Source organism: Chiloscyllium plagiosum, unplaced genomic scaffold, assembly GCF_037043375.1.
Source record: "Chiloscyllium plagiosum isolate Xiang-an unplaced genomic scaffold, Cpla_swu_hap1 HiC_scaffold_4, whole genome shotgun sequence".
Lineage (NCBI taxonomy): Eukaryota > Metazoa > Chordata > Chondrichthyes > Orectolobiformes > Hemiscylliidae > Chiloscyllium > Chiloscyllium plagiosum.
Window position 1 is genome coordinate 60,723,865 of NW_028270142.1, and position 26,761 is coordinate 60,750,625.

Consider the following 26,761-nt stretch of genomic DNA (forward strand, 5'->3'; position numbering starts at 1 on the left):
ACTATCATGGATGGCACTGAAAAGTTGCCATTTCTTATGATAGTAAAGTCCAAAAAACTATGTTGCTTTGTGAAATTCAATATGCTACCCGCACAGTACGAAGCTTAAAAAAAACACCTGAATGACTTCCAGCATTTTTGAGGCATGGATCAGAAAAGTCAACTAAATACATCAACGGAAGAAAAGGAAGCTCATCATCATTACAGACCACCGTCGCACGTGCCACAACATTGCTGGCTTACCACATTGGCATTCTTGCCTCCCAATGCCACACACAGCTAGCCAATGGGTGACAGTGTGATCAGGAACCTAAAAAACAACTACTATTGGCAATTAATTACTCAGATGTTGAAGCCATTGTTAAGAGAAGTACAATGCAACTGTTCTCAAGGCCTCTTCCATAATGGACATGGCAATGGAAGATGAATATGAATCACCACTGCACAAGACGCTAAGAACAAAAATGAGTGATGTGAAGTCAACGATCTCGATGAAGAGGCTCTTTTCACTCACCTGTCAAGGAAAGGCTGTCAAGGAAAACCCTGTGGAGACAACCATGGAAATTAATGTTGAGGAGCACAGCACTGTATGCTGCACAGAGAAAGATGAGGTAGTTATAGATGCAGTAGATTCTTCAACTGAGGAAACTGAAGAGGCCGATGAGTCTGAAGAGTCTGATGACTGCCTGGTTGATCAGGGTTCTTTTTCCCTAATTGCAGCCGCAGGGCCGTAGAGATGCCCCAAAATTTTGCGCTGCAGCATGTAAACATGGAAATGATCTTTAACGACATTGATGACATGATGGACTGTTTCACTCATCCAAAGACAGCATACTAAGCAGAAAATGATTACTGAATTTTTCCAGAGTTAACCCCCGACATTTTTCAATGCCTTTTATTGTGCAAGGTCAAGACATTGTAATATGCAAACAAATTGAAAAATAGAAACATTCTTCACAGATTTACTGCATTACTCTTTTCATTTTTTTTGACATAGAGCACATTTTTAGGCAAAACTGGCTTGTGTAGGTGTCTCCTTGGCCACTTCAAAGCTCCGCTTACTGTGGATTTATGCACAGGCGCAAGGTAGCTAAAATGTTGTCAAAATATTTTTAAATGTGTTACAGAAATATGTTTTTCAAATGTCTTCTTTCTTTGCCTGATGGCACAAAATTATGTTAAGTTGTGGTTTACCAGTCACTCTCGAGGTGGTTATTTTACTTCTGGAGCAACAAAATATTGAAGTAACATCAATGGCCATTCCAAACAAAGGGTCTTCACAGGTTACTTTACAACTCACCAAAGTGACTTTTGTTAGTAAGTAGAATATACCAGGGTTTAGAAAAGAAGAAAAGGAACAAACAAATCCAAAATATCGTGAAAACCAAATTTAAGAATCTGGATAACTAAAATGGAAGGAGAAAGACAGATGGATTTGTTAAATTTCCCATCCCCCTACCCAAAGACAGAAACAAATGGGACACTGGACTGGCTAGAATTCAATAACTGCCAGTGCATAACCAGGGTCATTTGCAAGGCCTTTATCTATGTTTTATGCTCATATTTAATGGTATTTTAAAATCAATCTATGGCAGTCACCTGTCCTCTTCTGGTTATGAGCCAACAGTCAGCCTGTAGCAAGTCAACAGCAACCTAACCACAGTCACTTAATAGCTAATTATCGGTGGTTGGACAGGAATTTGGAGACTGCCTGAAAATGACCTGGTCATTGTGGTTACACAATGAACAGATAGAAGGAAAAGAGGAAGGTTGTATGCAAAATAGCCTTGTTTCAAGATTCTTGAGGATCCACTTCCCACTTCTGGTATTAAAGAACATTTCAATTGGAATATGTTCTTATGCAACATTGAGTCACAAGTTCTACAGAAATATGACCAGGAGGATTTTGTTTTCTTAATAACTGACTCTCAAAGGATCAGTTTATATTAAATGTTTACGGTTTATTTCAATGCTTTGCAATCTTCAGTAGGTACAATGTTAATCTCAATAATATGTTGTAGTAGTTGTACAGAAAGGATTTTATCAGATCTGATTGTTAATTTATAATTATGCTACAATTGTAAGTTGTATCTATATTAGGCTATTGTATTCCTAACTTGTGTCGAAATATCACCAATGTATCATTGCAACGTAGGACATGACAGCAAGCTTATTTCCTATCTGATCTTACCTAACCTTGAATAATACGTTAACATGTTGAGAAAGAGAATTGGTTTTGATTCAGTTAACTGTCATCACCATCTGCTTCAGACATCACCATAGAAATATAAATATGTTATATTTCTTTCTCTGTTGGAGGTAATGGTCTATATGAAATTATTTTGGGTAGTTCAAACTAAATGGCTGTGCTCTAAACTATCATGTATTGTATCTGCTGTGGAACCAACAACAATATGCTAATGGTCTGGGTATAGTGCTGACATCAATCCTCCTTTTTACTCTTTTAACCAAGACAGCCCCACTCTAAAATACAGCTTAACAGAAACTTGCATAGGAAACAGAAACTCACTAAATCAAAACAACATTGTCTGGAGTGAAGATGCACTCCAGCCCATGTGCCCAACTGTCTCTAAAGGCCTCTATTATTCCAATGAATACCACATGCTCCTTTTTCAAGGACACCAGAGTGCAGATGATCCCCTTCACGGCCCATTGTCTGGACCTGTTAATGGCCACTTTGGTTAGATCCATGAGCAGACCCATGAGGAGGCCTTCTAATCTGTTGCACCACCCTGCCACAGAGTGCTCATCATTCAGAAGTGTGGAGCTGAAGTGTGAATATTACTCTTCGATTCTGGGCTACTAATCTAGTGTCATTACCACTACACCATTCTTAATCCTCCTTTCTACATTGGGTCAAAGGACCGATTTGGTTAACAGTGGTAAGGATGAATTACAAGTGAACTTCATAAGAAACAAGGTTGCACAATATCAATAGGAACAAATTACATTCTCTATAGTTAATAAGACTAACAGGAGCCAGGGATTTCATATCTAACCTATTGGAATCTCAAGCTAGATACCACCTTCTCCACCTAACACGACATCATCAGATTGGGTGGAACCTCATGATGTCTCCAATATTAACACTTTCAGAAGTTAATGAAATTAGACGGTTGTATAGTGGTAATGGATTTGACCTAGTGATCCAGAGGCCCAGGGTTATGCTTTAGTAAAAAAATGTTCAAATCCCATCACAGCTAGGGGAATTTAAATTTTATTAATAAACCTGGAATTGAAAACTAATTTCAACAATGATGAACATGAAATTATCATCGATCTTATGCACCAATGGAGACAAGGAAAATTATCTGGCCGACAGTTGACTTCAGTTCCACAGCAATGTTGTAACCTCTTAAATCCTCTCACCTTAGCAAGTCACTCAGTTCAAGAACAATCAGGGATGGGCAACACATGCTGACTTTGCTGGTGAAGCCCATATTCTATTAAAGAATAAAGGACAGCAATAAATTATCTTATAAATTATCTTATATCCCCACCAAATTTTTATCTCCATAGCAAATATTTATACATTCAGGTATATAACTTTTATGTTTGCTATCATCCCACCTCCCTCCGACTTCAGACATACAATGCGGAGGTTTTGCAATTCTTTCAGAACACATTCTCTTCAGACTTGAGAGATTGGTAAATCTTTGGCTTGAGGACTATGACCCTGATTCTGATTGCCTGCAAATTGTTTCTTCGCTGGAGAATCCTTGATGGAGGTCCTTTGCAGAGGATGTCACACAAACTAAACTCTATAGTAGGTCCACGACCTTACCTGGAGGACCCACAACCTCCTGAATTTCCTTTGCAGAGGAAGTCTTCAACCAGGACTCTCGCCCACCCTCTGACGACCCCTTCTCCCACCTCCAACACACCCCATCCATCTGGATACCCCGTGCTGGCCTCTTACCCGCCCTTGATCTCTTCATATCCAACTGCCGCCACGATATTGATCGCCTCAATCTGTCCACACCTCTCACCCACTCTAACCTCTCACCCTCACAACGCGCAGCCCTCCATTCCCTCCGCTCCAACCCCAACCTCACCATCAAACCGGCAGACAAGGGAGGCGCAGCGGTAGTTTGGCACACCGATCGTTACACCGCTGAAGCTAGATGCCAACTCGCGGACACCTCCTCCTACTGCCCCCTTGACCATGACCCCAACTCCCACCACCAAACCATCCATAACCTCATCACCTCAGGGGATCTCCCATCCATCACCTCCAACCTCACAGTCCCACAACCCCGCACTGCCCGTTTCTACGTCCTGCCCAAAATCCACAAACCCGACTGCCCTGGCCGACCCATTGTCTCAGCCTGCTCCTGCCCCACCAAACTCATCTCTGCATATCTTGACACTGTCCTGTCCCCCTTAGTCCAAAAACTCCCCACTTACGTTCGGGACACCACCCACGCCCTCTACCTCCTCCATGATTTTTGCTTCCCCGACCCCCAACGCCTTATCTTCACCATGGACATCCAGTTCCTATACACTTCCATCCGCCATCACGAAGGCCTCCAAGCCCTCCGCTTCTTCCTCTCCCGCCGACCCAACCAGTACCCTTCCATTGACACCCTCCTTTGACTGACTGAACTGGTCCTCACTCTTAACAACTTCTCCTTCCAATCCTCTCACTTCCTCCAAACCAAAGGAGTAGACATGGGCACCCGCATGGGCCCCAGCTATGCCTGCCTCTTCGTCGGATATGTGGAACAGTCCATCTTCCACAGCTACACTGGCACCATCCCCCACCTTTTCCTCCACTACATCGATGGTTGTATTGGCACTACCAGTTCATCCACTTTACTAACACCTTCCACCTCTACCTCAAATTTACCTGGACCGTCTCAGACTCCTCCCTCCCCTTCCTAGACCTCTCCATTTCTATCTCGGGCGACCGACTCAACACAGACATTTACTACAGACAGACCGACTCCCACAACTACCTTGATTACACCTCCTCCCACCCAGCCTCCTGTAAAAACGCCATCCCATATTCCCAATTCCTTCGCCTCCGCCGCATTTGCTCCCAGGAGGACCAATTCCACTACCGAACAGCCCAAATGACCTCCTTCTTCAAAGACCACAATTTCCCCTCCGACGTGAGCGACGATGCTCTCCACCACATCTCCTCCACTTCCCACACCTCCACCCTTGAACCCCGCCCCTCCAATCGCCACCAGGACAGAACCCCACTGGTCCCTCACCTTCCACCCCACCAACCTCCGGATACAACATATCATCCTCCGTCATTTCCGCCACCTCCAAACAGACCCCACCACCAGGGATATATTTCCCACCCCTCCCCTATCAGCGTTCCAGAGAGACCACTCCCTCCGCGACTCCCTCATCAGGTCCACACCCTCCACCAACCCAACCTCCACTCCCAGCACATTCCTCTGCAACCGCAAGAAGTGCAAAACTTGCGCCCACACCTCCCCCCTCACCTCCCTCCAAGGCCCCAATGGATCCTTCCATATCCGTCACAAATTCACCTGCACCTCCACACACATCATTTACTGTATCTGCTGCACCCGATGTGGTCTCCTCTACATTGGGGAGACAGGCCACCTACTTGCGGAACGTTTCAGGGAACACCTCTGGGACACCCGCACCAACCAACCCAACCGCCCCGTGGCTGAACACTTTAACTCCCCCTCCCACTCCGCCAAGGACATGCAGATCCTTGGCCTCCTCCATCGCTAGACCCTGGCCACACGACGGCTGGAGGAAGAGCGCCTCATCTTCCGCCTAGGAACCCTCCAACCACACGGCATGAATGCAGATTTCTCCAGCTTCCTCATTTCCCCTCCCCCCATGTTATCTCAGTCCCAACCGCCGAATTCAGCACCGCCCTCTTGACCTGCAATCTTCTTCCCGACCTCTCCGTCCCCACCCCCTCTCCGGCCTATCACCCTCACCTCCTTCCACCTATCATATTCCCAGTGCCCCTCCCCCAAATTCCACCCCCCCCCCACCTTTTATCTTAGCCCGCTTGGCACACCAGCCTCATTCCTGAAGAAAGGCTTATGCCCGAAACATCGATTCTCCTGCTCCTCAGATGCTGCCCTTTTCCAGCACCACACTTTTCAACTCTGGTCTCCAGCATCTGCAGTCCTCACCCCATAGACTTATATGTGTGTGCATGCATGTGTGAGAGAGAGAGAGAGAGAGAGAGAGACAGTGTGTGCGAGTGAGTGCATGTGAGAGTGTGTGTTTGCATAAATGAAAGCTCAGTAAAATGTATGCATGGGTGTGATGGAACATAAGAGAGAGAGAGAGTTTATAGTGTAGTGGGGTCACCTGTAGTGTGACATGAACCCAAGGTCCCAGTTGAGGCCATCCTCATGGGTACCGAACTTGGCTCAGCCTCTGCTCAGCCACTTTGCATAGTTGCCTATCCTGAAGTAAGCCTGGGAGGATGGTCACATGAAGATCCAAAGCTGAACGTCTCTGACCGCTGAACTGTTCCCCGAGTGGGAGAGAACACTTCTATTTGCATTTATATTTATGGATATATTCTATTTTGCTCAAAAAAAAATGCACAATCTGTTAATGCAGGCAGTCAATACATGTAATACTTTATGAATTCCACTTTGGAAATAGAACCAGTCTGATTCTGACTTCACATATGCCTTGTCTGAGCTGAGATGTCACCTTTTGTTACAAAACCTTAAATTATCTCAAGAATGTGACTTAAAAGAAGTTCGGGGATTTACATATTAATGAACCGAAACCTGCAAATCATTTTAAAAGCTGAAAGATTTAAATGCAATCCAGGTTTGTTCAACATATCATTTCAGTTGCATGACACTGTAATCTTTTGCAATAAACCCTGTGCCTTATGGTCTTATCCTCCACAACTACCTGATGAAGGAGCAGGCTCCAAAAGCCAGTGCTTCCAAATAAACGTGTTGGACTATAACCTGGTGTTGTGTGATTTTTAACTTTATCCTCAATGATGAAAGAGCCCAACACACACGTGCAAAAGATAAGGCTGAAGCATTTGCAGCAATTTTCAGCTAGGAGTGCCAAATGGATAATCCATCTCGGCCTCCCACAGTGGCCCCCAGCATTACAGATTCCAGTCTTCAGCAAATTCTGTCCACTTTGCGTGATCAAGAAACAGTTGGAGACACTAGATACTGCAAAGGCTTTGGGCGCTGCCAACATTTTGGCAATAGTACTGAAGTCTTCTGCTTCAGAATTTGCTGCTCCCTAGCCAAGGTGTTCCAGTACAGTTATAACACTGGCATCTATCTGACAATATGGAAAATTGTCCAGGTTTGTCCTGTACACAAAATGCATGACAAAACCAACCCATCCAATTACTACCCCATCAGTCTATTCTTGATCATCAGTAAAGTGATGGAAAATGTCATCAACGGTGCTATGAAGTAGTACCTACTCATCAATAACCTGCTCACTGACGTTTGGTTTGGGTTCCGCCAGGGCCACTCAACTCCTGACCTCATTAGAGTCTTGGTACACATGCAGAAAAGTACTGAATACCAGAAGTGACAGTGACAACCATTGATATCAAGGGCACATTTGACCAAGTGTGGCATCAATAAATCCTAGCAAAACTGGAATTAATGGGTGTCAGAGGCAAACTCTACACTGGTTAGAGTCATACCTGGTCATTGTCAGACATCAGTCGTCTCAGCTCCAGGACATCTCTGCAGGAGTTCCTCAGAGTAGTGTAATAGGCCCAACCATCTTCAGCTGCTTCATCAATGACCTTCACTCTATCATAACATCAGAAGGGGGGATGTTTGCTGATGGTTGCATATGTTCACCATCACTTGTGACTCCTCAGATACTGAAACAGTCCAATCACAAATGCAATAAGATCTGGACAATTTTGCAGGCTTGGGCTGACGAGTAGAAATAACATTCGTGCCAAGCAAATGCCAGGCAATGACCATCTCCAATAAGAGACATTCTCATCACTGTCCCTTGACATTCAATGGTGTTACAATCACTGTATCCTCCACTAACAACATATTTGGGGTTACCGTTGACCAGAAACTCAACTGGACTCATCACGTAAATAGTGGCTACAATAGCTGGTCAGAGACTAGGAATACGGCAGAGAGTAAGTCACCTTCTGACTCCCCAACGCCTGTCCACCATCTACAAGGCATATATTAGGCATGTGATGGAATACTTCCCACTTGCCTGGATGGGTGCAGCTCCAACAACATTCAAGAGGCCTGACACCATCCAGGACAAAGTAACCTGCTTGATTAGAACAAAGAACAAAGAAAGAACAAAGAAAATTTACAATCCAGGAACAGGTCCTTCGGCCCTCCAAGCCTGAGCCGATCCAATCTACTGTCTAAACCTGTTGCCCAATTCCTAAGCATCAGTATCCCTCTGCTCTCCACCTATTCATGCACCTGTCCAGACGCATCTTAAGTGAATCCACCATGCCTGCCTCTACCACCTCTTCTGGCAACACGTTCCAAACGCCCACCACTCTCTGTGGAAAGTACTTGTCTTGTATATCCCCCTTAAACCTTCCACCTCTCACCTTGAAAGCGTGACCTCTCGTTATTGAATCCTTCACCCGGGGAAAAAGCTTGTCTATACCCTTCATGATTTGGTAAACCTCAATCAAGTCCCCCCTCAATCACCTTTTTTTCTAATGAAAACAAGCCTAACCTACTCAACTTCTCTTCATAGCTAACACCTTCCATACCAGGTAACATCCTCTTAAACGTTCTCTGCACCCTCTCCAAAGCGTCCACATCCTTTTGGTAATGTGGCAACCAGAACTGTACACAGTATTCTAAATGCGGTCGAACCAATGTCTTGTACAATTTTAACATGACTTGCCAGCTCTTATACTCAATACCCTGTCCAATGAAGGCAAGCATACTATATGCCTTCTTGACCACTCTATCCACCTGTGCAGCAACCTTCGGGGTAGAATGGGCCTGCACTCCCAGATCTCTCTGCCCATCAACTTTTCCCAAGGTGCTTCCGTTCATTGTATAATTCGCTCTAGAAGTAGTCTTGCCGAAATGCATCACCTCACATTTGTCTGGATTGAACTCCATCTGCCACTTTTCCGCCCAACTCTCCAGTCTATCTATATCCTCCTGTATTCTTGATAGTCCCTTATGCTTTCTGCTACTCCACCAATCTTTGTGTCATCTCCAAATTTGCTGATCATACTAACAGTGCCCTCTTCCAGATCATTTATGTATATCACAAACAACAGTAGCCCCAACACTGACCCCTGCGGCACACCATTGGTCACCTTTCTCCATTTCAAGAAATTCCCTTCAACAACTCCTACTTTCTATCTCCTGTTGCTCAACCAGTTCTTTATCCACATAGCTAGAACACCCTGCACACCATGTGACTTCACTTTCTCTATTAGTCTACCATGGGGAACCTTATCAAACGCCTTACTAAAGTTCATGTATATGACATCAATAGCCCTTCCTTCATCGATCAACTTGGTCACTTCCTCAAAGAACTCTATTAAGTTGGTAAGGCACGATCTCCCCCGTACAAAAACATGTTGCCTATCACTGATAAGCCCAGTCTTTTCTAAATATAAATAGATCCTATCCCTCAGTACCCTCTCCAGCAACTTTCCCACCACTGACGTCAGCCTTACTGGTCTGTAGTTACCCGGAATATCCCTACTACCCTTCAGGGAGGCAACATGAGCAACCTTCCAGTCCTCCGGCACCTCACCTGTATTTAAGGATGCCACAAAGATATCTGTCAGGGCCCCAACTATTTCCTCTCGCCTCCCTCAGCAACCTGGGATAGATCCCATCCAGTCCTGGGGATTTGTTCACCTTAATAACCTCTAGCCTACCCAACACAAAATCCCTACTTATGTCAACGTGATCCAGAGTAATCAAACTTCTATCTAATCTCAAGATTCATCATGGTCCTCTCCTCAGTGAACACTGATGCAAAGTAATCATTCAGAATCTCACCCATTCTTTCAGGTTCAACATACAGCCTTCCTTCATTATCCTTTAGTGGACCAATCCTTTCTCTAATTACCTGCTTGCTTCTCATATAAAAATAAAATGCATTGGGGTTCTCCTTAATTCTGCTCACTAAAGCTATTTCATGACCCCTTTTAGCCCACTTGATTTCTCATTTAAGACTTGTCCTACTCTTCCGATATTCCTCCAGGGCCCGTTCTGTCCTTATCTGCCTGGACCTTATGTATGCTTCCCTTTCCCTCTTGGCTAGTTGTACAATTCTCCTGTCATCCACGGTTCATGAATCTTGCCCTTCTTATCCTTTGCCTTCAACGGGTCATACCTATGCTGCACTACCTTTAATCTATCTTTGAAAGCCTCCCACATATCAAATGTGGACTTCCCTTCAAATAGGATTGTCACCACATTCACAAGAATCTACTCTCTCCACCACCGATGCTCATTAGCAGCAGTGTGTGCTATCTATAAGAGGTACTGCAGAAGTTTACCAAAGATTTTTAGATAGCACCTTCCAAACCCACAACCACTTCCATTTGGAAGGATAAGGGCAGCGGATACATGGAACACTGTGACTTGTAAGTTTCCCTCCTCATCGTTGCTGAGTCAAAATTAGAATTAGAACTCCTCCAGTGTGGAAGCAGGCCCTTCGGCCCAACAAGTCCACACCATCCCTCTGAAGAGAATTCCATCCAGACCTAATTCCCTATCCTATTACTCTATATTTCCCCCTGACTGATGCACTTAACCTACACCTCCCTGGACATTATGGGACAATTTAGCAAGGCCAATTCACCTAACCTGCACATCTTCAGACTGTGGGAGGAAACCGGAGCACCCAGACACAGGGAAAATGTGAAAACTCCACAAAAACAGTCGCCCAAGGCTGGGATTGAACCCGGGTCCCTGACACTGTGAGGCAGCAGTGCTAACCACTGAGCCACCATGGTTTCATTTATTCACCTGTGGAACGTGGGTGTCGCTAGCAGGCCAGCATTCACTGCCCATTCCTAGATGCTTTTGAGAAGGTGGTGGTGAGTTGCAACTCGGGAAGTGTAACCTGTAATGGTATTTGCAAAGAAAATGATATTTGCTATGACTGAAATTTACAATCTCTGAGTCACTCTGTATTCAGACAATAGGTCATAATCCATTTCACAAACCTTTGCAGATCTTTACATGTCACTGGCACTCACCATCATGGAGTAATGCCTAACTGTCACAGAAAAGTGTTAAAGTAGAAAAACAAAAATCAAGCTTTAGAGCAATGGATGAGGGTGGCTCAGGCCGAGGGCAAAGATTGGAAGGTAGTATTGATATCATATGTGGTCAGGTACAGAGCATACACTCCAACACAAAATTGTTATTTTGGTTGCAAAATGTGTATTGAGGTGCCAGAGTTGAACTGGATCAGTGTTGAACAGGAGGTTCAAGATCATGATGTTGAGAAAAAGGATGATGTAAAGTATACAAACCACAGAAGAAAAGCAAGCCATTTTAATGTGATGACAGTGATGAAATATTACTGAGTCAGCATAAGCGGATACAATATATTACCTCATGCCATGTCAGCCATCACTTACTGTGACTGTACAGTTACTAGAATGTATATTATAGGACTGAAATTCTTTACAATCAGAACATATCAGAGTGACAAAACAGCAGATGAACTAGATGCAAGTGCTGAGAAGAAGCTGACATCCAACAATCTAGAATCCAAAGCAGTGATGTGCAAGTGAACAGCGTGCTATCCAGAGAAAACATCATCAGTTTCAGAGAGGATGGCAAGACGTCCTAAGCTTGTCATGATGAATTGAGTTCCTGACTCAACAGGCAAATCACCTAGGAAGAGACAATCAAAGTAATATGAAGATTTTTCTGTTTAGATCATGTTCAAAATAAAAAGGGCAAAATGATGGTCTTGAAAGAAAATGTGTTGAATGAAAGAAAGTATTGAACAAAAGACTGAAATTACATTGGCCTTTTATACTCTAAACCTACCTGACATTTGTAACTGAAGAAATTCATTTACTCAATGAATTAGGAAAATAATGCTTTATTAAGTTTGTTTGCAAAATTTATTACAGTATTACGTTGGTGCAATACCAGAAAATCATGAACATGTTTCTTGTTGAAATAAGGGCAGGATGTTGGATGCTGGCTTGAGCATCAATAGTAAGTGATGCTTGAACAAATAACTGAAAATACTCTGGGTGTCACATAGAAAGAAGACATATAAAAGCAATAAGTAGCAGCCTCCATTAAAAGCTTTCTAAAATTTTGTTCAAGTTATATCCATGACTTCAAGAGCATTCTCTCAACCTGAGATGTGATACAGAATTCTAAGGAAACAGAAGTGGTGAGATTAGAAACAGGATGTGACTAAACCACATTATTAGTACATTCTTCTTTTATAATAAAGTTCAAGTTAATGCAGAAGTTTTAAGAGACACCACAATCCCATAACTGCAATTTACCATAAAAGCTGATTGAACACGCATTGCTTGTTGCCTTTTACATTCTAGATTTTACCAGTAAATATCAGTTAAGAGGGTGTGATTATTTCAATCAGCAGCTTGTATTTGTCTAGCAATTGTAACACAGGCAAAAATTCCAAAGAACTCAATGGTGATGCACGAGCACAATAGAATGCACAGAAGTCAGATCAGCCTAATTGGAAATTAATGAGGTGGGTTGAGAAGTTGATAGAGATAGGTACTGGGGAGGCTATGAAAGAATTTAAATAGAAGGATGAGAATTTTAAACTAAGATCTTTGGGGTCACTAGTCACCAATAATGGTGAGCAAAGACGAAGGTAATAGTAGAATAAGATTTTATGCAGGATATCCATGGACACTAGATTTTTGGGTGGGTGGGGGGGGGGGGGGGAGTTATTATAGGATGGCCACTTTAGATGGAGTCTGAAGATGAGAAATGTGTAAGCAAGGTTTTTTGGCTTGTGTACCAAAGATGTATATCACAATAAAATGATCTAATTGATGCAAGAAACAAGTCAACCGAAATAATCTGGAACCTACCAATTGCAGAGTGCCACCCAAAGAATCAACATATCCTACCATCCAACTTGCTGGAGGTGAATGCAAAGTGCGAGCTAAGGAGTCGATATTCCTACTGTCCAGCTTATGGAGGTGAATGCCAAATGATAAAGGAGATGAAAATTACATAGAGTGAAACAGAAAGGCTGCAGTTTTGTCCGTTACTAGTTTGCATAATTTTCATGTTGACAAGACACTAAATTTGTTAATTTCTTTAGTAATTTTTATGCTTATCAAGGACAAGGGCACCTTAGATAGAAATGAATGTTTTTGCCATTGAAGTCCTAGATTGACACCTGGTATAAAATTTAAGTCTTTCTTTATATTACCAACAATGTACTTCAATCCTGACTTCAAGTTAATTGTTCCAGTGTGACATTTCCCCTTCCCACAAAAATCATCCATGAGACATTTTTAAATGAGATTTAAGTTTAGTAACTATTATGGTATGGCAGTAGTTCTGACAGAGTTAATGTTGAAGATTGCACAGTGCTTTATCTAATCTAATCACATTTTCAGTCTTGGATGGAGAAATAGATATCTAGCTCAGATCTCTCTGACAATAAAAATTGAACATTCTGGGAACACTCAAGAGCATCTGTACAGAGAAAAACAGAGTTAACATTTCGAGTAGTGCTCTAATGAAGGTCATTGGACTCTCTGAATGAAGAAATCTCTCCTTCAGTCCAAAATCAAACCTAAATGGCCTATTCCATATCTTTAAATGTTATCTTTGGTTTCTGACTCTCAGGTGAAAAGGAACATATTTCCTGCATTTTCCCTTTCTAGTCCTGTTAGAGTTTAATGGGTTTCTATGAGAACACCCCTTATTCATCCAAACTCCAATGAGTATAGTCCTAATCAATCCAGAACCACTCTGAACGTCAGGAATGAGTCAGATAAACCTTCATAGTGCTCCCTGCGCAGCCAGATCATTCATCCTCAGATAAGGAGCCCAAAACTGCACACAATACTCCATATATGATCTCATCAAGGCCCTGTATAATTGCAGTAAGACATACCTGCTCCTGTACTCAACCACTTTTGCTATGAATGCCAACATACCATTTGGCTTCTTTACTATATGCTGCACCTGCATGTTTACTTTCAACAACTGGTATACATTGACAACTAAGTCTGTTGCACCTCCCCCTTTGTCAATCTACCTCCATTCAGATAATTATCTGAGTTCCTACTTTTTCTACCAAAGGGGAGAACCATACATTCATCCACATTATATTTTATCTACTATACAGTTGCCCACTCAGCCAACTTGTCCAAATTACATTGAAACCTCACACTCACCTTCCCACCTAACTTTTGTGTAATCAGCAAACTTGGAGACATTACATATAATTCCCTCATATAAATCACTAATGTATATTGAGAGTAACTTTTGCCCAAGCACTCATCCCTGTGATACTTTACTAGTCACTGCCTGCCACTTGGAAAAAGACCCATTTTGTTCCTACCCTTTGTTTCTTGTCTGTCAGCCAGTTCTCGATCCATGTTACTACACTGTACCCAGTACCACATGTTTTAATTTTGCACGTTAATTTCTTATTTGGAAATTTATCAAAAGCCTTCTGAAAGTCCAAGTAAACCACAACCATTGGCTCTCCCTTATCAACTCTACTAATTACATTCTCAAAAACTTCCAGTAGATTTGTCAAGAATTATTTATATTTTGTAAAGTCATGCTGACTCTGTCAATCCTGTCATAAATTTTCAAATGCTCTGCTATTCAATCTTTCATCATGGACTCTAACATTTTCCCCACTACCTAGGTTAAGCTAACCATTCTATTATTCCCTTTCTTTTCTCTTTCTCCTTTTTGTTCACTTGCCATGCATAGACATTGTTGGCTGGCTGGGATTTTTATTGTCTGTCCCTAGTTGCCCTTGAGGAGGTGGTGGTGAGCTGCCTTCTTGAATCACTGCAGTCCACGTGCTGTAGGTTGTCCCCAATGCTTTAGGAAGGGAATTCCAGGATTTTCCAGTGGTTAGCACTGCTGCCTCACAGTGCCAGGGTCCCGGATTCAATCCCAGCCCTGTGCGACTGTCTTTGTGGAGTTTGCACATTCTCCCTGTGTCTGTGTGGGTTTCCTCCCGGTGCTCCAGTTTCCTCCTACAGTCTAAAGATGTGCAGGTTAGGTGAATTGGCCTTGCTAAATTGTCCTGTAGTGTCTAGGGAGGTGTAGGTTAGGTGCTTCAGTCAGTGGGAAAAATAGAGTAGTAGGAATAGGGAATTGAGTCTGGGTGGGTTACTCTTCAGAGGGTTGGTGTAGACTTGTTGGGCTGAAGGGCCTGCTTCCACACTGGAGGAATTATAATTCTAATTTTGACCCAGCAATGATGAGGAGGGAAACTTACATGTCATGGTGTTCTATGTATCTGCTTCCCTTGTCCTTCCAAATGGAAGTGGTTGTGGGTTTGGAAGGTGCTGTCTAAGAATCTTTGGTAACTTTCTGCAGTACCTCTTATAGATAGTACATACTGCTGCGACTGTGCATCGGTGATGGAGGGAGTAGATTCTTGTGGATGTGGTGACAATCAAGCAGGCTGCTCTGTCCTGGATGATGTCAAGCTTCTTGAGTGTTGTTGGAGCTGCACCCATCTAGGCAAGTGAGGAGTATTCCTTGTAGATGTGGGCAGGCGTTGGGGAGTCAGGTAATGAGTTAGTCTCTGCAGATTCCTAGCCTCTGACCGGCTATTGTAGCCACTATTTAGTTCACCGTGAACTAAACACATTGATCAGAACTTTGGATCCAGTCCTTCAGAATTCCTTACGCGCCCTCATCCCACATACTTCTTGCATAGGCGACATTTACTGCCTTCTAAAGATCACATCAGTCAATGGGACCCTGTGTAATAACCTCTCTGGCCAGGTCAAAGGTATCTTGAAACCCATTGTACAGGGGATCCCCGGCTTCTGTTCCGACACTACGGATTTCTTACAGAAACCCAGCACCCATGAATCAATCAAACTGGGAACATTCCTCGGCACAATGGACGTTTCAGCACTCTACACCAGTATCCCCCATAATGACGGCCTCAGTACTCAACACTAACAACTGCCAATCTCCAAACACCGTCCTACAACTCATCCGCTTTATCCCCGATCACAACGTCTTCAGCTTTGACAACCAGTTCTTCATTCAGACACATGGAACAGCCATGGGGACCAAATTTGCATCGCAATATGCCAACATCTTCACGCACAAGTTCGAACAAGACTTCTTCTCTAAACAGAACCTCCAACCAACACTATACACTTGATACATTGACAACATTTTCTTCCTCTGCACCCATGGAGAGGAACACTGATAAAACTACACAGTGATATCAACAAGTTTCATCCCACCATCAAACTCACCATGGACAACTCTCTACTATCTGTCTCATTCTTGGACACATGCATCTCCATCAAGGATGGGCACTCAGCACCACACTACCACAAACCCACAGACAACCTCACAATGTTACACTTCGCCAGCTTCAACCCAAAACATTTTAAAACAGCCATCCCCTATGGACAAGCCCTACATGTACACTGGATCTATTCAGATGAGGAGGAACATGACAGGCACTTGGAAGTGCTCAAGGATGTCCTCATAAGAATGGGGTACGATGCTCAACTCATCGACCGCCAGTTCCGATGTGCCACAGCAAGGAACCGTAATGACCTCCTCAGGATACAGACACAAGCTGCAACCTTCATTGTCCAGTACTTCCCAAGAGCTGAAAAAGCTATGTTCTTCGCAGCCTGCAACACATTATCAATGAGGATGAGCACCTCGCCAAAACCTTCCCCACACCGCCACTGCTCGCCTTTAAACAGCCTCCAAACCTCAAACAGATCATTGCTCATAGCAAACTGCCTGGCTTTCAGGACAACTCCACATAACACTGTCACAGTAGGTGCTGCAAGATGTGGCAGAGTGTGGACATGGATACCACCATTAGGCATGGAGACACCTCCCACCATGTACGTGGCAGGTACTCATGTGACTGAGCCAACATTGTCTATCTTATACGCTGCATGCAAGAATGCCCTGTGGCATGGTACATTGGTGAAACCGAGCAGAGGCTACTGCAATGGATGAATGGGCACTGCACAACAATCAACATACAGGAGTGTTCCCTCCCAGTTGGAGAACACTTCAGGGACCAAGACATTCGACTTCGGACCTTCGGGTGAGCATCCTCCAAGGCATGAATCCATGTAAGATTCTGTTAACTCATTTTTTAAGATTAAAATCAGTCTAAACATTATGGCACAGCCAACAGCACACAGGGGGCTAACACCTTCAACATATTATCTGGCTGACACCAATTGTTAAAGTTAACCTGAGAATGTAACTTTTAAAAAATGTTTTGCGATTTACATATGAAAGAAGTGAAACTAACATGGCCATTCTAACAGATGAGTTACTTAACAAACAATCAAGGTTCAATGTATAATTTCAGTTACATCACACTGTAAACTTTTGCTATACATTCTGTGTCTTACAATTGTGTACTCCACAACCGCCTGATGAAGGAGCAGCGCTCCGATAGCTAGTGCTTCCAATTAAATCTGTTGGACTATGACCTGGTGTTGTGTGATTTTTAAACTTTGTACACCCCAATCCAACACCGCCATCTCCAAATCTTGGATAAGCACATGGATGATGATGGGATAGTGTAGGGGGATGGGCTTAGATTAGTTCACAGGTCGGCGCAACGTCGAGGGCCGAAGGGTCTGTTCTGCGCTGTATTGTTCTATGTTCTACATTCTGTGCACACTTCCAGTGTTCTCTGCACACTTTGCTCTACCACTCATTTCAGTGTCATCTATGAATTTTGACACACTACACTTGGTCCCCAACTCTAAATGATCTACTTAAATTTCAAACATTAAAGACCCAACACTGATCCTTGAGGCACACCACTAGCCACTGATTGCAGACCAGAAAAACACCCATTTATCCTCTTTGCTTTCTGTTAATGAACCAATCTTCTATCTATGCCAGTACCCTTACCTGTATCTTATGCAGCAGTCTTTTGAGTGGTACCTTGTCGATGGCCTTCTGGAAATCCAGATACACCATATCCACCAGTTCCCCTTTGTCCACTGCACTCGTAATGTCCTCAAAGAATTCCAGTAAATTAGTTAAACATGACCTGCCTTTCAAGAACCCATGCTGTGTCAGACCGAGGGGACAATTTCTATTCAGATGTCTTACTATTTTTTCATTTATTATAGATTCAAGCATTTTCCCCATCATAGAAGTTAAGCTAACAGGCCAATAGTTACTCACCATTTGTCCTGGGGCTGTGACCTCTCCCTGAGCTTGGTGCACTTCATCCTTCATGTTAGCTTGCTCCTGGGATTGCTATCAGTCCTACTCCACTTGCATCATCTTCTTAGGCAAGCAGTCACAACAACTACCATTCCAACAGGCATGCCCACCACTTTTGGTGGAAAAGACCTAACTTTGGCACAGAGGGAGCAAAAGAATTTCTCAGATCTCAGAACAGCAATTGGTGGAGCATGAAAGCTGTATATAATTCATTGTGCAATATGTTGAATGTGTATAATTGGGGCATTATTGTATTGGACAACGACATTCCACCTCAATGTGTATAATCACTTATTGAAGATGCTGCACTGATTGAGTGATCACAATATGTAAGTAAAAGGGAATGCCTACAACTCAATGCCACTTTCAAAATCCTACAAATGCTGAATCTCATATTACATTCTGCACAATCATTAAAGGACAGATAAAGACTTGAACTTCTGTGGCTCACACAGGGCCCTTGGAGATGGAGTCAATAGTAGATTTCTTTCAGCCATCATTGGTCTTTTGTACCATCATTTCTGCCAACTTTGACATTACTGAGATGCCCAGGTTAAATTTGCAAGGCAGGTAGCAAATTGTCTTTGATCACCATCTGACCCCCAAGCATCCTTGACCTAAATGGGCAATGTAATAGTTGACAATCTAATGTAGTTGCATTATGCAAATTGCTCCATCATGCCTTTGTCAGTGCAATGTCACGGGGCATCTAGTAAACATGGATTCTGTGCTTTTGACCATCAAACTAAAACATAGTCCACCAACCTGGGTGCAGTTCCAGCCATTCTTAGGAGTACTTCATATGTAGAGAAAGGAAAATTACATCAGGAGTGCCGACCACACTAACCATTATCAACACCTGAATCTGCCTGATTGCCAGATACCTCTCCAGAGCCTACATACCTCCCGTTATATTGCAGTACCCTGACAATCCATTCAACCCCCCCACAATGTGGAGCTCCACTACATTGAATTTCATCAAAATTGACTTTCCTGCAATTACATCTTCTGATGCCCACCTTACTCCTTTACATTCTCCCTATGGAAGCCATGATGAATACAGTCAATAACCATCCCTCCTGTCATTTTCTATGCCCTCCGATACAGTTCTGAATTGAACGTGTTTCTCCCCAATGCCGTCTTTATTCTCAATGTTATAAGTGCCACTGCATCCCACCACAAACCTCAACTCCCCCACCCCTTCTGTCATTTAGATTAGATTACTTACAGTGTGGAAACAGGCCCTTCAGCCCAACAAGTCCACACCGACCCGCCGAAGCGCAACCCACCCATACCCCTACATTTACCCCTTACCTAACACTACGGGCAATTTAGCATGGCCAATTCACCTGACCTGCACATCTTTGGACTGTGAGAGGAAACCGGAGCACCGGAGGAAACCCATGCAGACACGGGGAGAATGTGCAAACTCCACACAGTCAGTCGCCTGAGGTGGGAATTGAACCCGGGTCTCTGGCGCTGTGAGGCAGCAGTGCTAACCACTGTGCCACCGTGCCGCCATTTAACCTTTGTTGCTCCTACAGTCCTTAACAAACAATGGACTGACACCAAGGAATGCTGCCCCTAAACTCAAATCGACTTCAACAAACAGATACCAACTGGACCGCTGATTGCAGTGTTTGCATCTCCCTGAATATCAAACCACTGAACAGTCCCTGGATAGTACGAGGACAGATCCCCTGTGTTCATTCAAAGGGGATCTGACTGTGCTGAAACCCTTGGACTGCAGGCTGATAATATGGGACACCCAATGTCTTCGGTCCCCTTGGCAGCACTGAGGACTATCCTGCACCAGCTTCCCACATAGATATTTGGTTGAATGAATGTGGTGTGCTTGCATCACATTGTATAAGTGTTACATTCCATCTCCGTGTGCCTTTCACTGAGGTGTTCAACCCATCCAGCATGATAAGGAGCCTGTCTGTGTTTGCACACCCATAAAATAGCAGTAGTGAAAAACTTTAGCTCTGGTCAAAGTACCAACACAATAATACGCATGATATGGCAAGGTAAGGTAATTTTGACATAGATGGTGCAAACATGCAGGTGGTGCTTAGAGAACAAACAAGCAGCCCTGGGCTGCAGCCTGGTCAATTTATTGAGCTGAGTGCCTGTCCCTGTGCACAAATTGACTCTGCTGCAGCTCTCTAAATGCTAGTTGTTGGTGTACCCTGCACGTTCATGAGCAGAGTGTCAGTGTATTGAAGAAGAACCATGATGCTCATTATAGGTTGGCAGATGCCAAATGTGAATATCTATCGATGAAGGTGCATGTGGTTGGTGCCTGTAGATCAGGCATGGTCTGTTGTTGCCCAGTGTCCCACCTGGAAGTAATTTGAAGCAAAGAAAGAGCTTAATTCACTAGGTACCCACTCTGGTTCTCTTGTTAAGCTTTCCGGGCATCTAGATTGTTTGGCTGGTTTGATAAGATGCTAATCTGAATATAAATGAAATGAACTGTGGAGTTCACAAGGTATGTAACAGGTATTAATCCTCATCATTGACATCTTGCTGCTGCCTAGTGAGAATCTCACTACACCATTTGTGAAAACCATAAAAGATAGAGCAAGATTATCCCAACACTGAGGTGGACTTTGCCACACTTGTCACCCAATTCAGCCACAAATCCTATCATAGGCCATATCAGTCAGACTATTGTAAGATTCTATCGATTGACCGTCACTAGAGAAGAAAACTGAATAGTTCATGCAGTTTGAGCCCATGGTACACTCAAATAAAGAGAGATTGAAAGAGAGTCAGATTAAGATCCAGAATTGGATGGCATCAGACACAGACAGTTCAAAGGCAAATTAGATGCAATATTTGATGTAGATTATATACAAGTTTAGGCATTCACCGTCCACAGTGTAATCCCTAAATGGCTATAGATAAAGAAGTGCCATGGTAAACCAAGCATTAGAGAAATGGACAAAGATTGCTCAGACTGAGGTCAAATAGTGGAAGGAAGAATTGGTATGTGGTTAGATATAGAGCAACCCCACACATACTGACAGAAAAGAGCCCACCATATTCTGGAGGTTTTGTTTCAAAACAATTCCCAAATGATTCATATAAGTATCACAAATCTAGGCCTAACACTACAAGTCTATTGCCTCTGAAAACACACTTCTCACAGATTATCTTGTGTAGCAATGAATGCTTTTAATTGCAATTCTGCTATTTTCCATCTTGGAGTCTGTGTCTGATTTCATCCAACTCTAGATCCTTATCGGTCTTTCAATCTCTCTCATTATCACTGTTTTGAGTGTATCAATTGATTTACCACAAACTGCACAAATTACTCAGCTTTCTTCTCTAGTGAAGGTCTGTATGCTTGATCTTCCCTCACAGTAGGTTAGCAATGTTCATTTTTCCAATAATCTGAATGAACTTGTTCTTCTACAGCTGGCATCTCAGAATACAACTGTCAATTTTGGTATATAATTTAGATCTGGGAATATAAACTGTATCCAATGGCTTGTGATCTATCACTAGTTCAAAGTCAATGCTGATCATGTTTGCATGGAACCTTTCACACATTTACATCAATTCTAGGAACTTTTTTCCGTCAGAGAATATCTCCTCTCCACATCTGTCAGAGATCTGATTACATAGGTAATAATTCTTTGGCCCTCATCATGAATTTACACCAGGACTGCTTCTAATCTTACTGGATGAGTGTCTACCATGACTTCCATTGGTTCATTTGGATCATAGTGTTATAGAGTCCAAGTGCTTTTTAAGCTGTGTTTTGAATCCAGCTTTCTGTTCTTCATCAAACTTGAATCATTCATTCTTTATGGTCATCTTCCTCAATAGATCAGGCAATGGAGTGAAGTTTGGGATAGACCTTGCACAACTGTTTCCAAGTCCCAGACAATTTCTTGCTCTGCGAGTCTTTGGTGGTTCATATGCCTGAGTTATTCTTTCTACCTTATCTTTGTTTGATCAATTCTACTTATGAAGAATTCATGTCCAGGGACATTATCTCTGTTGTGTTCAACAAGCATTTGTTAGAACTGACCCTAAATCCTGCTGACTCCAATCTAATGAATATTAATTTCCACCTCTTGTCATGATTCTCTCTATTGGCTCTACAAATCATGATGTCTTCTGAGATATTAACTGTTCCTGAGATCACTTGTATCACCCTATGGATTTTTTATTGGTAAATCTCTGGTGCTGCACTGATTCCAAATAATGATCACTTGTATATTAAAGTCCACAATATTAAAGTATAGTAAACTTGTCACTTTTTTTGAATCAGGATGAAGGTTCAACTAGTGATACTTAAGTCTAATTTGGACAATATCTTGCTTGTTGATAACTCTTGAAAATCTTCATTCACAATGAGAAATGGGTGATGTTCTCTCATTATCACTTCATTTCTCCTGTTGCATGTTAATGCAGAGTTTAATGTCACCATTTGGTTTTGGAAGGGTTTATCCATGGTACTGATTTTTTAATTGCCTCTATGATATCTAAATTGAAAAGCGTGGCACTGGAAAAGACACAGCAACACGGGCAGCATAAGCCCTTTATCATAAATGTGGAGGTGGAAGGGGGCTGTGCCAAATTGTAGGGTTAGATCGAGGATAAAGTCAGGGGTGGGGAGATTTAGAAATTGGCGAAGTCAATGTTAATGCTGTGTGGTTGCAGGCAGAAGATGAGGCGCTCTTCCTCCAGTCATCAGGTGGCTTTGATTTGGCAGTGTATAAGGACCAGGATTTGCATGTCCTTGGAGGGAGTGTGAGAGGGAGTTGAAGCGATGGGGTTGTTTTGTGCGCGCGGACCAGAGATGTTCTCTGAACCACTCCGCGGGTTGGTGCTCAGTTTCCCTGATGTAGAGGAGACCACATCGAGAGCAATAGATGCAGTAAATGAGGTGTGAGGATGTGCAGGAAAATCTCTGCCAGATTTGAAATTATCCTTTAGGGCCTCGGACAGAAGTGAGGGGTGAGATGTGGGTGTAGGTTTTACACCCTGTGGGGCGTCAAGGGAAGTTGCCAGGTGTAGAGGGCTAGGATGGAGGTGAGGGGGGAGGTGAGGGGGGAGGTGTGGGAGCAGGTTTGCACCTCGTGCTGTGACCGGGAAGGCAACTCGTGGAGCGGTTCAGGGAACATCTCTAGTCTGTATGCACCAAACAATCCCACTGCCCTGTGGTCAACCACTTCAACTCCTCCTCACATGCAAATCCTGGCTCTCCTCCACTGCAAAATCAAAGCCACCCACCAACTGCAGGAAGAACGACTCATCTTCCACTTTGGGACTCTACAATCACACGACATCAACATTGACTTTACCAGTTTCCAAATCTCCCCAGTCCCCACCTTATCCCAGATCCAAACTTCCAACTTGGCACCGCTCTCTTGACCTGACCTACTGGTCCATCTTCTTTCCCACCTATCCGCTCCACCTTCCCTATCGACCTATCACAATCACTTCCTACCTGCATCCACCTATGGCCATCCCATCTATCTTCCCTCCAGCCTCATCCCCAACCCTCCTAATTATCTCTCAGCCCCCTTCCTCCTCCACATTCCTGCCCCAAACGTTTACTCTCCTGCTCCTTGGATGCTGCCTGACCTGCTGTGCTTTTCCCAGCTCCACACTTTCGACTCTGACTCTCCAGCATCTGCAGTCCTCACCTTCTCCTAGTCAATCAATTCCTTGATCTTTGCTTCAACTCTCAGAACACAAGATGTTGTGTATACACGCAGATCTGCACAGGTCTCACGCTCTTATCAATGGTGACTGTGGAATTCTTAAATTCCTCTAAACATAGGCCCAAACTAGATTCTAAGATGTGCATACGATTTTAAGGAATTCACTTTCAACCTGATGGGTAGTGCCATCAATGCTTGGACTATTTCTGTGTTCAGAAGAGGCTTCCCATATTCCTCAATCACGACAAAATCTGCCTTTATATTCTGATCTGCAGTTCTCACATCCACAATAATACATTCAATAGTTTGAACCATGATTTTAGTGATGTAAGGATACAGCTTTTTTTCACATTTGAGAAGCACACATGATTTTCTTTACTTTCAGACCTGTCAGTGCTCTGGCATTAATATTACTGTCACTGCCTAAAGCTACAAAAATGCACATTTCATTACCACCTATGATCACTGGCATTTTTTCATGGTCGCCCCCAATAATGGAAAATGTGTAACCACGATTATTATTTGTGTCCTCATTCTTTGCATTTTCTTTGATTCATTCAGTTGTGCTGCTTCAGCTTTGCTTCTACATTTCTTAGCAAGATGTTTTTTGCACCCCTCTTCCTCCCAGATTGTACATTTCTTTCCTTGGGAGATCAGCTGGCATCTCTTCCCACATCTGAAATGCTCTCCCAGATTTCTGTTGCTTACATTTACATGGACCTGGATTCTGTTATGCAACTCAGTTAACTTCAGCTTTTGTCATGCCACTGGCAGAGGTGGGTCAAAGTTTCATGCTGTGACATTATCCATTCACAGCAACTATTATTTTTAAAGTGTTATCCTACACTGTTACATCCTCTTTCCAGCAGCTTGTACCTCAACTGATCCAACTTGCAATATTGGATCATCCCTCTCCGTTATCTGGTTATTCAGATCTGTAATAATTAAGCTAATGTTCCCCCCCCCCCCCCCCACTTTCTATCTCATTTGATGTAAAACATGCTTTTGGAATGTGGCATTTGGTGTCACCATATAATGGTCCTCCATATATTTCACTGTATGCTAGTAATCCAACTTTTATCACCAAAGTACCTGCATTAAATGGCAATAGTCTGTTGCTATGTTTCCTGCACCATTGTTACCACACCTGAAAACATATCATGATGTCAATATAACTTTGAATTCCTCCAGCCACACTTTCCATTTCACACTGACAGTACGAGCATTAGCCAATGAATCAAACGGCACAATTCCCAGAGTGAAGGCACATCAGCTCCAGCAAATGTTATGAGACAATTGTAAACACCTCTGCATTTACCCCCATGTTTTCTTTCCCCCACCCCTGCACTTCCAATGTCATATCACAGGCTGAGAGAGCATATTTGAAGTCACAAATTTAACAATGATTAAGAGAACTTTAACAAAGGTTGTTTCTTACTGCTGCACTTGTGTTATCTATTTCCCATGTGGTACCCAGTGTATTCAAGAACTATCTAGCACCTAATACTCAAATTATTACCCTTAGACACTGAACACTCTCCCCCAGCCTCAATATCTTTCCCCTTTCCCTTAATCAGATGGTAACTGATCGCTGGTTGATGTGCTGATAAGCTGTAGACTAGATGATAGTGATGTTTGGTGATCAATTTGCAGATGGGTACATGCTCAAAGTGATAGCACACTAATCTCATACACACAGCCCACACATTTTTTTTTTTAACTTTCAACGAACCTTCTTATTGCTGGAGTAATAAACATAATCCTCAAGCAGCAATTGAAGGAAACTGACCTGACTGATAAAGGCATCGTCTGAGTGATGGGGATGCCTGGAAAACATGCAAACAGTTGTTTGGTCAAGAAGAGTAAACCTCAATTGCTATACTGTTTGGAGCATAAGTAAGCAGAATTTTCATTCCAGGGCATGGTACTCCCATTAGAATGAAATATGAGCTGGTGCCTCTAAGTGATGACAAGACGCTGTGAAAAGTTTTGGTGGAGTCAGCCAATTCAGAGGCTGCCTCTTGGAGCCCATAAGGCTCTGGGTGACCTGGAAGCCCCTCAAAGAGATAGAAGATCCTGTTGTAAGTGGCAGACTATCATGGTAACTCAAAAGGGAGATGCCCTCTGGCTTTGCAATATCTGAAAATCAAACTGAAGAACAGATCCACATTGTTTGGGGACAATATTTCATCCTCACTAACACTCAACACTGGAGTCCCCCAGGGGTGCGTACTCAGCCCCCTACTGTACTCACTGTGTACCCAAACTGTCGCCAAATACCAGACTAATGCCATTTACAAGTTCACTGATGACACCACCATAGTCGGTCGAATGTCAGATGGCAATGAAACAGACCACAGACAAGAGGTGGAAGACCTGGAAAAATGGTGCACTGAGAACAACCTAGCTCTCAATGCCGGCAAAACCAAGGAACTCATTATTGACTTTCAGTGGGATGTTACTCATGCCCCACGTTAACAGCACAGAAGTGAAACATGTAGAGAGTGTCAAGCTCCTGGGAGTGGTCATCCACAAGCTTTCTTGGACTCTTCATGTGGATGCACTGGTTACAAAGGTCCAACAACGTCTCTTCTTCCTCAGGCAGCTGACGAAATTTGGCATGACAGTGAATACCCTTGCCAACTTTTATAGGTGCGCAATCGAG

At 43.2% G+C, this 26,761-nt stretch overlaps 1 long non-coding RNA gene across 1 annotated transcript in view; it reads right to left on the bottom strand.

Moving 5' to 3' along the window:
• Nucleotides 1-1,955: 1,955 nt before the first annotated feature.
• The window catches only part of LOC122549151 (uncharacterized), a 39,616-nt gene continuing 14,810 nt past the window's right edge, over nucleotides 1,956-26,761 (bottom strand). Inside the window, exons 2-5 of the long non-coding RNA XR_006311431.2 lie at nucleotides 18,368-18,538; nucleotides 10,973-11,069; nucleotides 8,140-8,276; nucleotides 1,956-3,463 (exon numbers count right to left, since the gene is read on the bottom strand). This is a non-coding gene — a long non-coding RNA (uncharacterized LOC122549151). The remainder of the gene's footprint in view (nucleotides 3,464-8,139; nucleotides 8,277-10,972; nucleotides 11,070-18,367; nucleotides 18,539-26,761) is intronic.